This window comes from Pseudorca crassidens, chromosome 18, assembly GCF_039906515.1.
Source record: "Pseudorca crassidens isolate mPseCra1 chromosome 18, mPseCra1.hap1, whole genome shotgun sequence".
Taxonomy (NCBI): Eukaryota; Metazoa; Chordata; class Mammalia; order Artiodactyla; family Delphinidae; genus Pseudorca; species Pseudorca crassidens.
In genome coordinates this window covers 29,845,728-29,859,146 of record NC_090313.1, presented here as the reverse complement: position 1 = coordinate 29,859,146, position 13,419 = coordinate 29,845,728, and the positions used below count along the sequence as shown (strand labels likewise).

The 13,419-nt window shown below is 34.4% G+C and overlaps 1 long non-coding RNA gene across 1 annotated transcript in view; it reads right to left on the bottom strand.

Annotated features, from left to right (window-relative positions):
- LOC137211192 (uncharacterized) overlaps window positions 1-13,419 on the bottom strand; it is a 486,842-nt gene that overhangs the window by 74,384 nt on the left and 399,039 nt on the right. Inside the window, exon 11 of the long non-coding RNA XR_010936941.1 lies at window positions 10,801-10,930. This is a non-coding gene — a long non-coding RNA (uncharacterized lncRNA). The remainder of the gene's footprint in view (window positions 1-10,800; window positions 10,931-13,419) is intronic.

Here is a 13,419-nt window from a genome sequence, read left to right as displayed (position 1 = left end):
AATGGGGCCAGGGTCAAAGTTTAATCTCCCTCCCAGGCTTTCTTCCCCATCAAGGAGGTCTCCCATCCTTGCCTCCTGCCAAGATAGTGCCTGGGGACAGAGAAAAGAAAAGCTAATATTCTCATAGCATTGGATTATCAGAGGTCCAAATGCTGTCCCCTGAATGAATGTCTTGCCCCTTTTGTCTTTGCGCACCCGCTCACAGCCTCTAATGCTGATGTGTCCATGGCTATGTACCAATTTATATAATTGTGAATTGCTTTCTCAGCCTGGGCAAGGCATGCCAGTTGTCTCCAAAGACATCAGCCACTTCTCCCTGTTGTCCAGTCTTCCCCTCATGAGCACTGCAGATTACCTTATGTGTAGCCAGAACTGTTTTGTGGGTCCACACTGCAGCTACAGCTTAATTTCCGGCTCACTGATCTTCTATAACCCTCTCAGGCTACCAAGGAGTCTGTGGAATTCACACAACTCCACTTGAGAGCTGAGTTTTACTCAGGAACATTTATATTATCTTAGGCCCTCTTTCTTCCTAAACATACCACAACACTGTTTCCTTCATCTGTACCTGCTCTGTGTTGGATGTTGGAGAGGGGACTCCTTGAGTGGTAATTGCCCTGAGATCCAGAAGTCCCCACCTAGAGTTTCTTCCTTCTTAGGGTTCACACCCAAGGCAAAGCCTGAAGGATAAAGGTTGGAAAAGGGAATGCAGAGCTCTGAGGGAAAGTCTCATTTTCTAAGAGTCTCTGCCTTCTCCACACTTCAGTTATAAAGGCTCTTTATAAAAATTGGTTAAGAGAGTAGAACTTAAATGTTCTCACCAAAAATAAAAAATTAAACTTAAAAAAATTTAATTATAAGAATTTTTAGACTTCATTTTTAACCTGGGCGTATCTTGAGTTCTTACTACCTATGGCTTAAAATCTCAGTTCAGATCACCAAGTTTTACTCGATATGCAAAGGCTTTCAGAACGATTGTCTGTCTATGGGCTGTAAGATCCTATTTTGTGAGTCAAAAGCTAAAATTGGCTATTTTACATTCCAAATTATTACAATCCATATCTTCCTAAGGTAATAGATACCTCTGGGTGAAAGGGAAAAAGAGGTTAAATTCAAGCAAGTATAAATGGAAAGAGCACATTTGTATATTTTTTAAAAATTCCTCACTGAATTGTTGTTTTCACATTCTTTTATTAAAAAACAATGAGAATTAGGTACACATTCTGGGTAGGGTCACCATCATCTAAAGCCTGCTTCTAGCCACTCTTGAGAAACTTAAGAAAATTTTAATTGTATTTACCCAAAGACATTCAGATCTAAAGAATTAATTTTCACAATTTCAACCTACAAAAAGCTAATTTTAAAACCATAAAACTAATGTTATAATTTATAATGCAATTCATATCTTATTTTCAATCACCAACTGTAATCTTAGAAGGCAGGGTACACAAAAACTAAAACTGCAAGTAGATAACTTTTTAACTGATTAACAAAAAAATCTGGGTATTTTTTTTTGAGGTATAGTTGATGTACAACATTATATAAGTTTGAGGTGTACAATACACAGTGATTCACAATTGTTAAAGGTTATATTCCATTTATAGTTATTATAAAATATCGGCTATATTTCCTGTGTTGTACAATATAGCCTCATAGCTTATTTTTAACTTTAGATTTATAATTATCTAAATATTTAATGTGTACACAATATGTGACTAAGCAATAAGATTCAAGTACTGTTGAGTAATAGGTATAACTATATGGATATATCCTTAAATGTTGTTGCCTATGGATCAGGAAGTTTAATCAAATCTCAGGCATTTTTCTGTTTCATTCATATAAATACAAAATATGATCAGGAAATCTGATATTTTATTTCATACTGTAAATAGGTTTTTAATTTGGTATTAAACACTTTTCATTCTTGGGGATATTCATTACAATAAAGAGGAAATTAGTATCTCAATTAACAGTTAATGGTAGATCTGGAGCTAGAACTTAGCTTCTGACACCACTCTGATTTTTACTATCTTTATACTTTTAATTGAATATATTAAGAAAAGGAGATAAGGCAAGTATCTCTGCTCTTATCACTTCATTTCTATTCAGCATTGTACTAGAGATCCTAAACTTTGCATTAAGGCAAGAAAAATATAAAAGGCATAAAAATGGGAAGGGAAGAAATAAAAACAGTTTTTAGTCACAGATGACATGACCATCTAAATAGAAAGTCCCAAATAATCTACCAAAAAAACCCCACAACAACTAGAACTAACAAGTTAGTTTAGCAAGTTTGAATGATAAATGTCAATATGCAAAAATCAAATGTTTTCCATATAGTGCCAATGCACAATTAGAAATAAAATTTTTTAAAACAGTGTCATTTACAATAGGACCATACATGAAATTCCATACATGAAATTCCTGGATATAATCTTTAAAAATAATTGCAAGATCTGCTGGAAATTACAAAAATTAATAAAATCTAAACAAATGGGAGTTACATCATACCCATAGATTGAAATAACTAATATTGTTAAGATATTAATTTTCCATAAATTGATATGCAGATTAAACACAATTCCAATCAAAATTCCAAAATGTTCTTTTTTGTAGAAATCGTAAAGTGACATATATAACGAAAACAATTTTGAAAAGAAGAAAAAAGTTGGAGTACTTAGACTCCATGATTTCAGATTAACTATAAAGCTGTAATGATAAAGACAGTATTAGTGTAAAACAGGAACAAGTGAAGTTTAGAAATGAACCTCCACACACACATATGGTCAACTGATTTTCAACAAATGTATCACAGTAAATCAATGGCCAAAGGATAGTCTTTCCAAAAATATATGCACTTCCACATACAAAAAATTAAGTTTGACCCATACCTGACACTTTAAGCATAAATCAACTCAAAATGGATTACAGACCTAAATGTAAAACCTGAAACTATACATCTTTTAGAAGAAAACATAAGAGAAAATCTTTATGACATTGGTTTAGGAAAAAACTTATTTGGACCAAAAAAGCATGTGCCATTAAAGAAAAAGAAAAAAACTTGATAAGTTGGGCTTCATAAATCAAAATTTCCTGCTTTTTAAGAATGCTGTTAAGAAAATGAAAGGACAAGCCACTGACTGGGAGAAAATGTTTACAAAATCTGATAAACAACTTGTATCCAAAGTGTAGTTTTAAAAACTCTTACAACTCATTTATAATAATAACAAAAAACAATTTAGAAAAATGAGTTAAGAAATTTGAACAGATATTTCAACAAAAGGAACTAGAAGAGGTTAATAGGAAGGTTTATGTTATTTGATAAGATGAGCATGTTTGATAAGCTATTTGATTTCAAAAGAAAAATATGTAATTTCAGTAAAGATTTGGGCACTGTGTTTGACTGTGGATAGAGTGTTAGGACTCAATCCCATCTCACATGTATATGAATAAACAGTCGCTTAATAATATGGTATTTCTATAACAGTATATTCACAGTACTCTATAGCAAAAGGGAATGTTTTCACACTTGTCCCTTTTTCTGGGATAACCATGAGATAATTAATTTTACTTTTGTTCACGTCACAGAGAAGTTTAAAAAATGAATTTTCGAGGTCATGAATTTGTTTAATAACAAAGCATGTTCACTCTAATATTGTATATTTATTCCAAAAGAACTCTCCTCAAGACAACAGTCCTTTCTGTTTTTTCTTTATAAAATATGTAAGATGATCAACGTTGTTTGAGTTCATACAATTGTTTGGAGCATTCAGCTAACTAGGTCAATTCGCTTCACTTTTTTTTACCAGTCTCAGACCACACACTTCTTTTCTAATCATCATCTCAAAGTGAAATTTTGTATAAGCCCAGAACCACTGCTACAAAGTCAAGGCAAAAGTCTTGATAGAGATTTAGTATAATCAACTTGAATCAGAAGACTCAGGGACATACAATGAAGAGTAGGATCCTTTCTTGCTGATTTTCATTTGTCATTGGTGCTATGATTAGATCAGAGGTTAGTTTCACACATTCAACATCCTTAGCCAAATCTTACCGACTCAGCTGGCTCAAGGCTGTGTGAAATGACCTCCAAGGTTTTGCTGCTGCATCTCCTTGTCAAGCTTTTTTTTTCCCTTTATTTAATTCATCTTTTATTTCTTCAACAACGTTTTGTAGTTTTCAGAGTATACATTTTGTACTCCTTTTGTTAAATTTACTCCTAAATATTTTATTATTTGTGATGCTATTGTAAATGAACAGTTTTCTTAAAGTCATTTTTGAATAGTTAATTGCTGGTATAAAAAATACAGATGATCTTTGTACAAATGACCTGCAAACTTGTTGAACTTATTTACTAATTAAATTTTTTTTTAGTGGGTTCATTAGGACATTCTACATACAAGATCATGTCAACTGCAAATACAGATAGTTTTTTTTCTTCTTTAAAAAGGAGCATGTCTTTATTATTTATTTATTTGTTAACATCTTTATTGGAGTATAATTGCTCTACAGTGGTGTGTTAGTTTCTGCTTTATAACAAAGTGAATCAGCTATACATATACATATATCCCCATATACCCTCCCTCTTGCATCTCTCTCCCACCCTTCCTATCCCACCCCTCTAGATGGACACAAAGCACCAAGATGATCTCCTGGTGCTATGTGGCTGCTTCCCACTAGCTATCTATTTTATATTTGGTAGTGCATATATGTCCATGCCACTCTCTCACTTCGTCCCAGCCTACCCTTCCCCCTCCCCGTGTCCTCAAGTCCATTCTCTATGTCTGCGTCTTTATTCCTGTCCCATCCCTAGGTTCTTCAGAACCTTTTTTTTTAGATTCCATATATATGTGTTAGCATACGGTATTTGTTTTTCTCTTTCTGCTTGTCAACCTTCTATTATGTTTTTTCATTCAATATTTATTAAATATGTTCTCTTTATGAAGTAATGTATTCGGCACTGGGAATACAATAAATATGTATTTAATGCCTATTATATTTATTCATTTATTTAACACCAATTTTTAAGTGTCTACTTTGTTCTAGACATTGTATTAGTTGCTAGATACATATCGGTAAAGATAAGAGTTCTTGCTTTCATAAAACTTATAGTCTGGAAAGTTGGGAAGGATAATCAAAAGCTGTAACAGAAAATAAATCAGCATGCATGGATAGTATTCTTTAATAGCAATTCATGGGAATGTCTCTTTGTCTGCTTCTCTTTTCCTTTTTATCATCTTCAGGAAGCAGCTGTCTCTGTGTTCATTAATTGATGGAGGTTTGAAGCAAGGCAGGAAGTAGAAGTGTATTAGTAGACTCCTAGGCCTTTATTCCAAACGTCTATGCCCACTGATGATATTCAAAGTTGAGTTAAATAGATGCTACCTTCAAATTAAGACAGAGTTTTCATAGGCTGGGCAAGAGGAAAAAGGTTTAAGGACTCTAGAATGGAGAGAACAAGTTGCAGATATTGAACCATCCTTGCATCCTTGGAATAAATTCCACTTGATCATTGTATATTATCCTTTTAATATATTGTTGAGTTTGATTTGCTAATATTTTGTTGAAAATTTTTGTATCTATGTTCATCAATAATATTAGCCTGTAATTTTCTTTTGGAGGGATATCTTTGTCTGGTTTTGGTATCAGGGTGAAACTGGCCTTGCAGAATGAATTTGGAAACAATCCTTTCTCTGCGAATTGTCAAATAGTTTGAGAAGGGTAAGTGTTAACTCTTCTGTAAATGTTTAGTAGAATTCACCTGTGAAACTGTCTGGTTCAGGATTTTTGTTTTGGGGCAGTTTCTTAAATTACTGATTCAATTTCTTTATGGTAATTGTCTGTTCACATTTTCTATTTCTTCCTGACTCAGTCTTGGAAATTGTACATTTCTAGGAATTTACCCATTTCTTCTAGTTTGTTCATTTTATTGGTGCATAATTTCATAGTAAACTCCTATGATCTTTTGTATGTCTGTGGTGTTGGTTGTAACTTCTTTTCAGTTTCTGATTTTATCGACTTGGGGTCGCACTCTTTTTATCTTGATTAGTCTGGCTAACAGTTTTTCAATTTTGCTTATCTTTTCAATGAACCGGCTCCTGGGTTCATTGATCTTTTCTATTGTTTTTTTAGTCTCCAATCCAGTTATTTCTGCTCTGATCTTTATGACTTCTGTCTTACTAATTTGGGTTTTTTTTTTTTCTTTTTCAGTACCTTGAGGTATAATATTAGATTGTCTATCTGAGATTTGTCTAGGTTCCTGAGGTAAGCTTGTATTATTATGAATGTCCTTCTTAGAACTGCTTTTGCTGTGTTCCATAAATTTTGGAGCGTTGTGTTTTCATTTTCATTTGTCTTCAGGTATTTTTTATTTCTGTTTTGATTTCTTCAGTGATCCATTCATTGCTTAGTAGCATATTGTTTACTCTCCACGTTTGTGGTTTTTGTATTTTTTTTTAAATTGCAGTTGATTTCTGGTCTCATAGCATTGTGGTTGCAAAAGATGCTTGCTATGATTTCAACTTTCTCAAATTTATTGAGACTTTTTTGTGACCTAGCATGTGATCTATCCTGGAGAATGCTCCATCTGCACTTGAAAAGAATGTGTATTTTGCTAGTTTTGGATGAGGCCCTCCTACTGGTAGGTGAGGCCTACTAGAACAATGTCATAGTTCTAGTACTAGCCACTGATGGGTGAGCCTTTTCCTGGGGCTACTGCAGGTGTGCTGGTGGATAGGCCAAGATCCTGGGCCCTCTGGTGGGTGGGGGCCAGGTCCCACATCGGCTGGGCACTCAGGGGGCCCCAAGGCAGACAGCCTCAGAAAATGTTTTAAAATTATTTTTTGAAGTAGAGAAGAGCTACGGAAGCATTTTAGTGGACATTCATAAGAAAAGTTGGCTTATGAGGTAGGTTCTAGACCTTCCTCTCATTGCCTCATCTTTAGACCTGAGATTATAATGCTTCAGAAGGGGGCTGCCTGGACTTTGTATTTCCTTGAGAGTGCTTCCTGTTCTAAGATCAATGATTAAAATAGTTATTATTATTGGGCATCATAATTTGCTGGGCACTCTTCTAAACATTTTACATGTGTGAACTCACTGAATCTTTGCAACCTAAGAGAAAGTATTGTAATTTTCCTAGTGAAGAAGTTGAAGCACAGAAGAACATGCTCTAGGAAACCCAGGCCACAACTTTGATGTTAGTCCATCCCTCTAGTCCTCAGTCTCATCTTAATCTAGAAATGTTGATTTCCCCAGCAATTTTTAAAATATTTTAATGTTGTTTTTAACTTATAAAATGTCAAAGAAGAAGATCCATCTCTCATTAGATCTACACATATAGTAATGAATGTTGGTTTCTTCATCAATGAATGAAAAAAATAATTAGTTGCACAGGTAGTATATGTCCATTTGCCCACATAGCTGCATGAGTGCAAATGTCTTCATTTGTGCCTTCAATGAGTGTGCTGTGTAATTAATACATAACCTTCTTATAGGAAAAAATAGTCATGCTGTGTTTTTCTGGTGCCAACCCCATTACAGAATATCAGCATGAAGTTAAATATTTTAATTAATGATTTTTTTTCACACTAATTCCCAGGACTTTTTTTAAACTATTTTATACAGAGTGAACTTTTAAAGTTATCAAAAATAAATATGTTGTCCCCAAAGTAACCACATACAAATATGCAAAAAATTATCCTGAGAGAGTCATTTATTTGAGTCTATAATTAAATGGCATCTCAGTTCATACACATGAGGCCATAAAACTTTTTTATTTTTAATAATGTTATTCATATATCAGTGTGCCCATCCCTTTCATATCATTTTCTGCATGATGAATAGGGTGTTAAGAATGTAATCTAAAACATCTGATTGGCAATTGCACATTATTTTAAAGTTTGACAAGCCTTCTCTTCCTGAGAATTGATACTGCAATATGAATGAGAGGAAAACATCAATCTCTTTCCCACTCAATATTTCAAAAACAAACATATGTATAATAAATATTTTATATAAATAATGTTATGTAAGTATGTACATAATTTTTAAAATGCTTATTAAGTATGTATATATGTAAAATATTAATCAAATTTGGATGTGATCAAACTTCTGTCCCTGGTAATTTCAAAGCTAAATTCATGATCCCCTAGATCAGGCAAACATGTAAATAATTAGAAATGGTCATACATAGGGTCAGTCATTTTATTTAGTTACTGGGAAAAGGTAAAGCTACGTTCATCTAATTCCTGGTAGGATTATAGGAAAGTTTTCCCTTTGGTTCAAATTGTTCCCACTTCATCAGAATCTGCAGAGCTCAGGAATAGAGAGGAACTTGAGACTAAGTATTTTTAACAAGCTCATCCACTGACCCTTAAGACCAACAAGCTTGGAAAATATCGGTTAGGGTATTTGACAATCCAGGTTGGTGGATTAGTTAATTTTGTTTTCCACTCTATTATAGATATTTCAGCTTCCTACTTTTACTCTGCAAGATACTGCTGGATTGAGGCATGTAGTGATGGGCTACGATTTCTTCAAATCATACAGTGTCTGGTTGGAAGGTAACTTAAAGATCATCTTGCCCAATATTAAGTGATTTCCTGATTTCAAATTTAGCCTGACCCTCAGGCTATCATCTCCCATTCGTCCTTCAGGTTTGTCTGTGTCAATTACATGAAGCTAACCTAATTCAATTAGAGAAAGTAATATATTTTAAAGAAAGCAATATAGTCCAATAGATTCTGCAATCCCCAGCCAGTCATTTTTGGCCTACCTTGTTCAAATATTTTTGGATTGATAGGTGGCTAAAATGAGTCATGTCTAATTTACATGCTAATTCATTCCCTAAGGCAAAAATAAGTCAAGCTAAGGCAGAAGAATTACAGTTCCTTAGTTGTCATCAGCAGGTGTTTTCCAAGATACCGGTGTATAAAAAAAAAAAAAAGGGGGAGGAAAATGACTATGAGAAAACTTAATTGGTTGGTGTTACGGTTATTTAAGTAGACAGTTCACATCAGTCTTCAAAATTGCATTTGCTACCAAATATTACTGCTATTATTGATGGATTTTAGGGCAAAAACAACTCTGAATCATTTATTCTGTGACTGAATTGCGCAGTATAACTTCATTGTGTTTCAACAAAAATTTTTCTGTAATTCAGAGTCTGGGAGACATTAAGCAGTTATGTATTGATTTTGATTCTTTTTTTCCCCCTCAAGTAATCAATTCAGATTCTGTGGTCTTAAGTTCCACAAAGACTGTAACATCCATAAACATTTTATTTCTGTGAGTATAAGGTTCTATATACTACAAAATGCCATCGGACAGTTTTGAGGCCCATCTGTACTGTTGTCACTTCAGCAACAGAAGTAGTAAAGAGAATTGACTCTAGCAGAAACTCCAGAAACTAAAAAGAAAAAAAAAGCTTTGCTGAAAATAAGATGTCTTAATACATGTTTGAAAGACATGAAATCCATTGGAGTCCACAGTTCTTTTCTGAATAGGATAGGAACAGGATTTTTCTTATAATTCTTATATTATTGATTGACTGGACATTTTTCCTTGACCATAGGTGACTGTAAAATGTTATGATTAAAAGACTCACAGTTTATCTAGTCTTAAATCAATGAGGAAATTATAGGTTACCTGATACTGACAGTTCATTGAACAATAAACATTTATTAAGGGGTTAGTGTGTACCAACCACTGTCCAGGGCACTGGAAACAGAGCAATGAACAAAATAAGCAAACCCTTTTTATCTTCATAGGCTTACATTCTAGTGGAAAGAGACAGATAATGAACAAATATGTTGTAAGGACTATAAAGCAAAATAAGTTCAGGTAAGGGGATAGAACATTTGAGCGGGTCCTCTGTGAAATGAAGTTGTGAGTCATGTAGATATGTACATGTCTCTGCCCCTCAACTAGGATTTATGCTGCTTAATGGCAGAGACACACTATTGTGTCTTTGATCTCTCCCCTCCTTGAACAATAGGGGTCCAAAAAATTTTAATTGCTTTGAAAGTTATTTCAAAGAGATCGCTAGCATCTCTTCCCAGCCAGTAAAGCAAAGATACAACTACTAAGTTCATGAAACAGCAGTACAAATCCTATCAAGCATAAGTGGTTTCCCAACTGTTCTACTTAGTTCAACCCATATGAGAAATCTCATAGAACAAAATAGTAAACCCGTTTTGATAAATTGGAAAGAAATTCATTTTATGTTGTCCTCGTATCAGTTATCAGTTCACTGACTTACCAGCTCTGGTAGGGGGACAAATCTCTAGCTGTTTTGGCAGAAGTGATCCTACTGAAACTTCCATAAAAATAACGCAGATGAGAATTATAACACCTACTTGGAAAAGGCTTCAATCTGACAAAACTAGGCTATATTTTATTCATCCAGCAAACACCTGCTGTGCACATACTATGTGCCAGCTACTGGGGATGTAATGTAGAAGAGTCCTGCCCTCAGAGAGTTTATCTGCTGGCACATTTCAGATAGAACATATTCTCTCTCACTGTAAAGGCTGGTTCTTAGGGTCGAGGCACCACTCCCACCCAGCATTGCTGAAGAAATACAGAACACTCAGAGTCTAGTGAAAGGCAGCCCCAGGATTCAGTATTCCACTGTCCCAAAGGACAGCAGTTTCCTGGACTTGGCAATTCCAACCCAAGTGTCTCTTTGGAGACAGGGACAATGGTGTTCAAAACTGAGTCCCTTACTGAGCTGAAAGGCAAAGGCCCAACACAAGCAGCCATAAACACATACATCACAGCTGCCACCACTGTACCCACCGTTACTCCTGTCTGGGAGTCTGCTCCACCTTCTCCATTACTGGGCTTTCTCTGCCAGGTGTTGGTCCATGACAGACAGATAGTCCTTGAACCACTGACCTCTGGATGGGTCATTAAGCGGCCTCTGCTCCTGGAAAAATCAAGAAGCGTATGGGTACAAAGGAAAACATAGTCATGTCATTGTTTCGACATATTCAAATTACCAAGTTTAGGCTTTGGTTCTAGATAGGTATCTAAGTCCTTATAAATAAGGACTTATAAAATAAGTCCTTATTTTATACTGAAAAGGAGAAAATCTAGCATTATCTACTTTCCCTCTGTTTTATACTGGCTCTTACATTTCTCAGACCGCCCCTAAGTTACGATAGTTAGGGCTGGGGTTGGTGTCTTGTTGCTTTTAGAACCTCCCCACTCGGAGGGGAATACTCTTTGATTGGACATATTTTCCATCTCATCTGTCCCTTCTGCCGTTTGCTTTGCCTGTTTCTTTGGGGAAACCATCATTTTTTTAGTAGCTTCCCAACATGACACTTCATGAGTACAGATGTGTCAAGCTGCTATCTGATCTTTCCAGAGTCATGTGGCTTTCCTGTCCAGTTCTGATGGGAAATCCGACATACTCTGTGATTGTGCTGCAATTTTGACAAGGGAAATCTAGCTGAAAACACCATTGTCTCCACACAAATGACCTAGAATGTCTCCTTGTCTTCTAGCCATAAAACAAATGGCTATGCCAACTTGAGGTGTAGAGCCATGAAGAGAATGACACATTATGCTGTCAGCGATGAGAAATTTGTGCTTTATAGGCTCAGGATAGCAACCTTCAGGCACACAAACAGGTTATATTATATTATATTATTATAGTATATCAATTTGCATTTTCTTAAAAATATTATACTTTTTTTTTTACAAGATATTGAGTATAGTTCCCTATGCTATATAGTAGGTTCTTATTGTTTATATCTAGTTTAGATGTAGTACTGTGTACCCGTTAATCCCCCCTTTCCTCTTTGGTAACCATAAGTTTGTTTTTTATATCTGTGAGTCAGTTTCTGTTTTATAAATAAGTTCGTTTGTACCATACTTTTTAATTGTTTTCTAACCAATAGAAAGTATATGATATTGTTATATAACCAGCAAACTAAAAGTCTGGGACTAGAAGAATGGAACTGGTGCTGAGTTTTAGGATTTAGGGTCTCCGAAAATGAAGAGTAAAAGGAAAATGATCAATAAAATTACAGATTGGACAATACAGTATTTCCTTTTCTGCATAGTTGTAAAGATTCTATAATTTCACAATCTGGTCAATGATCCTTTTTAGATACAACAGCCATTTTAACACAGACCTCTGGGGAATTTGGAATTATTTACTGTAGCTTTGAAAAAAACAGTATTTATCCTAACTTTTGCTTCTCCATAACATTCACTATACAAAAACAATCTTCAAAAAAACCTGAAGTATCTGCTTTTTATCTTTGATACAGCATAGCCTTTTATTCATATGCAAGATCACCTTGGAAAAGTTAACAGGTTATATTTAATGAATCTTTGTTAGGAATGACAGAGTTCAAATGTGTCAATTCTTTCATTTTTATCAGAAGAAAAGCACAGTTTATTCAAGCTTATGCATCTCACATTTACAGAGCCTTCTGTTCGTACAGCATCATTTACTTTATTACAGGCTTTGCAAACTTTTTTCATAAAGTGAATCTGCCTGTTTTACGACTGTCAGATTGGAAGCCAACAACTGAGAATTTTGAACTAACATTTCTTATTATAGAATATACATTTTCAATCTCCTTAAAGAATACATACTTATTGTTTTTTAATTAAACAACAGAAAGTATATAATATTCTTGTAAAAGAACTTTTATTAAGCAAAAAAATGACTAAGTCATGTGTAAAATAAGATTGTGGTCAAAACAAATTTTGCCATAAGAAAGAGAAGTTCAAATAAATGGTCTATAAAAAGCGCCTTCCTAAGAAAGACTTTAGTTATAATCTGGAAGTAGTTTATGCTGGAAAGAACGGCAAGGCGACAGAATTACAAGATTTATAAAAAAGAAAGAAAACCTTAACTATAGGTCTTTCGACTAAAAACATGACCCAAGTTAATTATTTAAGTTACCCCAACCTGATTTCTCATCTTTAAAAATCTATATCTACCCAACAAGGATAGAATAAATAAGAGAATAGATATAAAAGTGCTTGTAGCTTATAAAGCATCCTAAACAGTCAAGTTACTTTAATTCTTTTTGTGGTATTACAAAACTAGATATCTTACAACCAGAAACACAATATTAGTTTCCATTTATGAAGTCAAAATATTATGTCTCATCAAGTGTGTGTATAATGTATATCGCTTTCAGAAAGGAAGAGAGTCTTAATATGTAACATGGTAGAATGGATACTGCTTATTGAGTCTAATCTACCAGAATCTTGCCAGTTGGGATCCAACTGGCTCAGATATAGATCCACAAGAATACATGAAGTTAATGCATGACCATAAAAAGACACCAAGAACTCAACTGAGAATGACTGAACTTATGTTCTGAAATTTAGAGCTGTAGACATCTTAGTATACAATTGACAGAAGTATGGGTGAACACAACAAGCTAT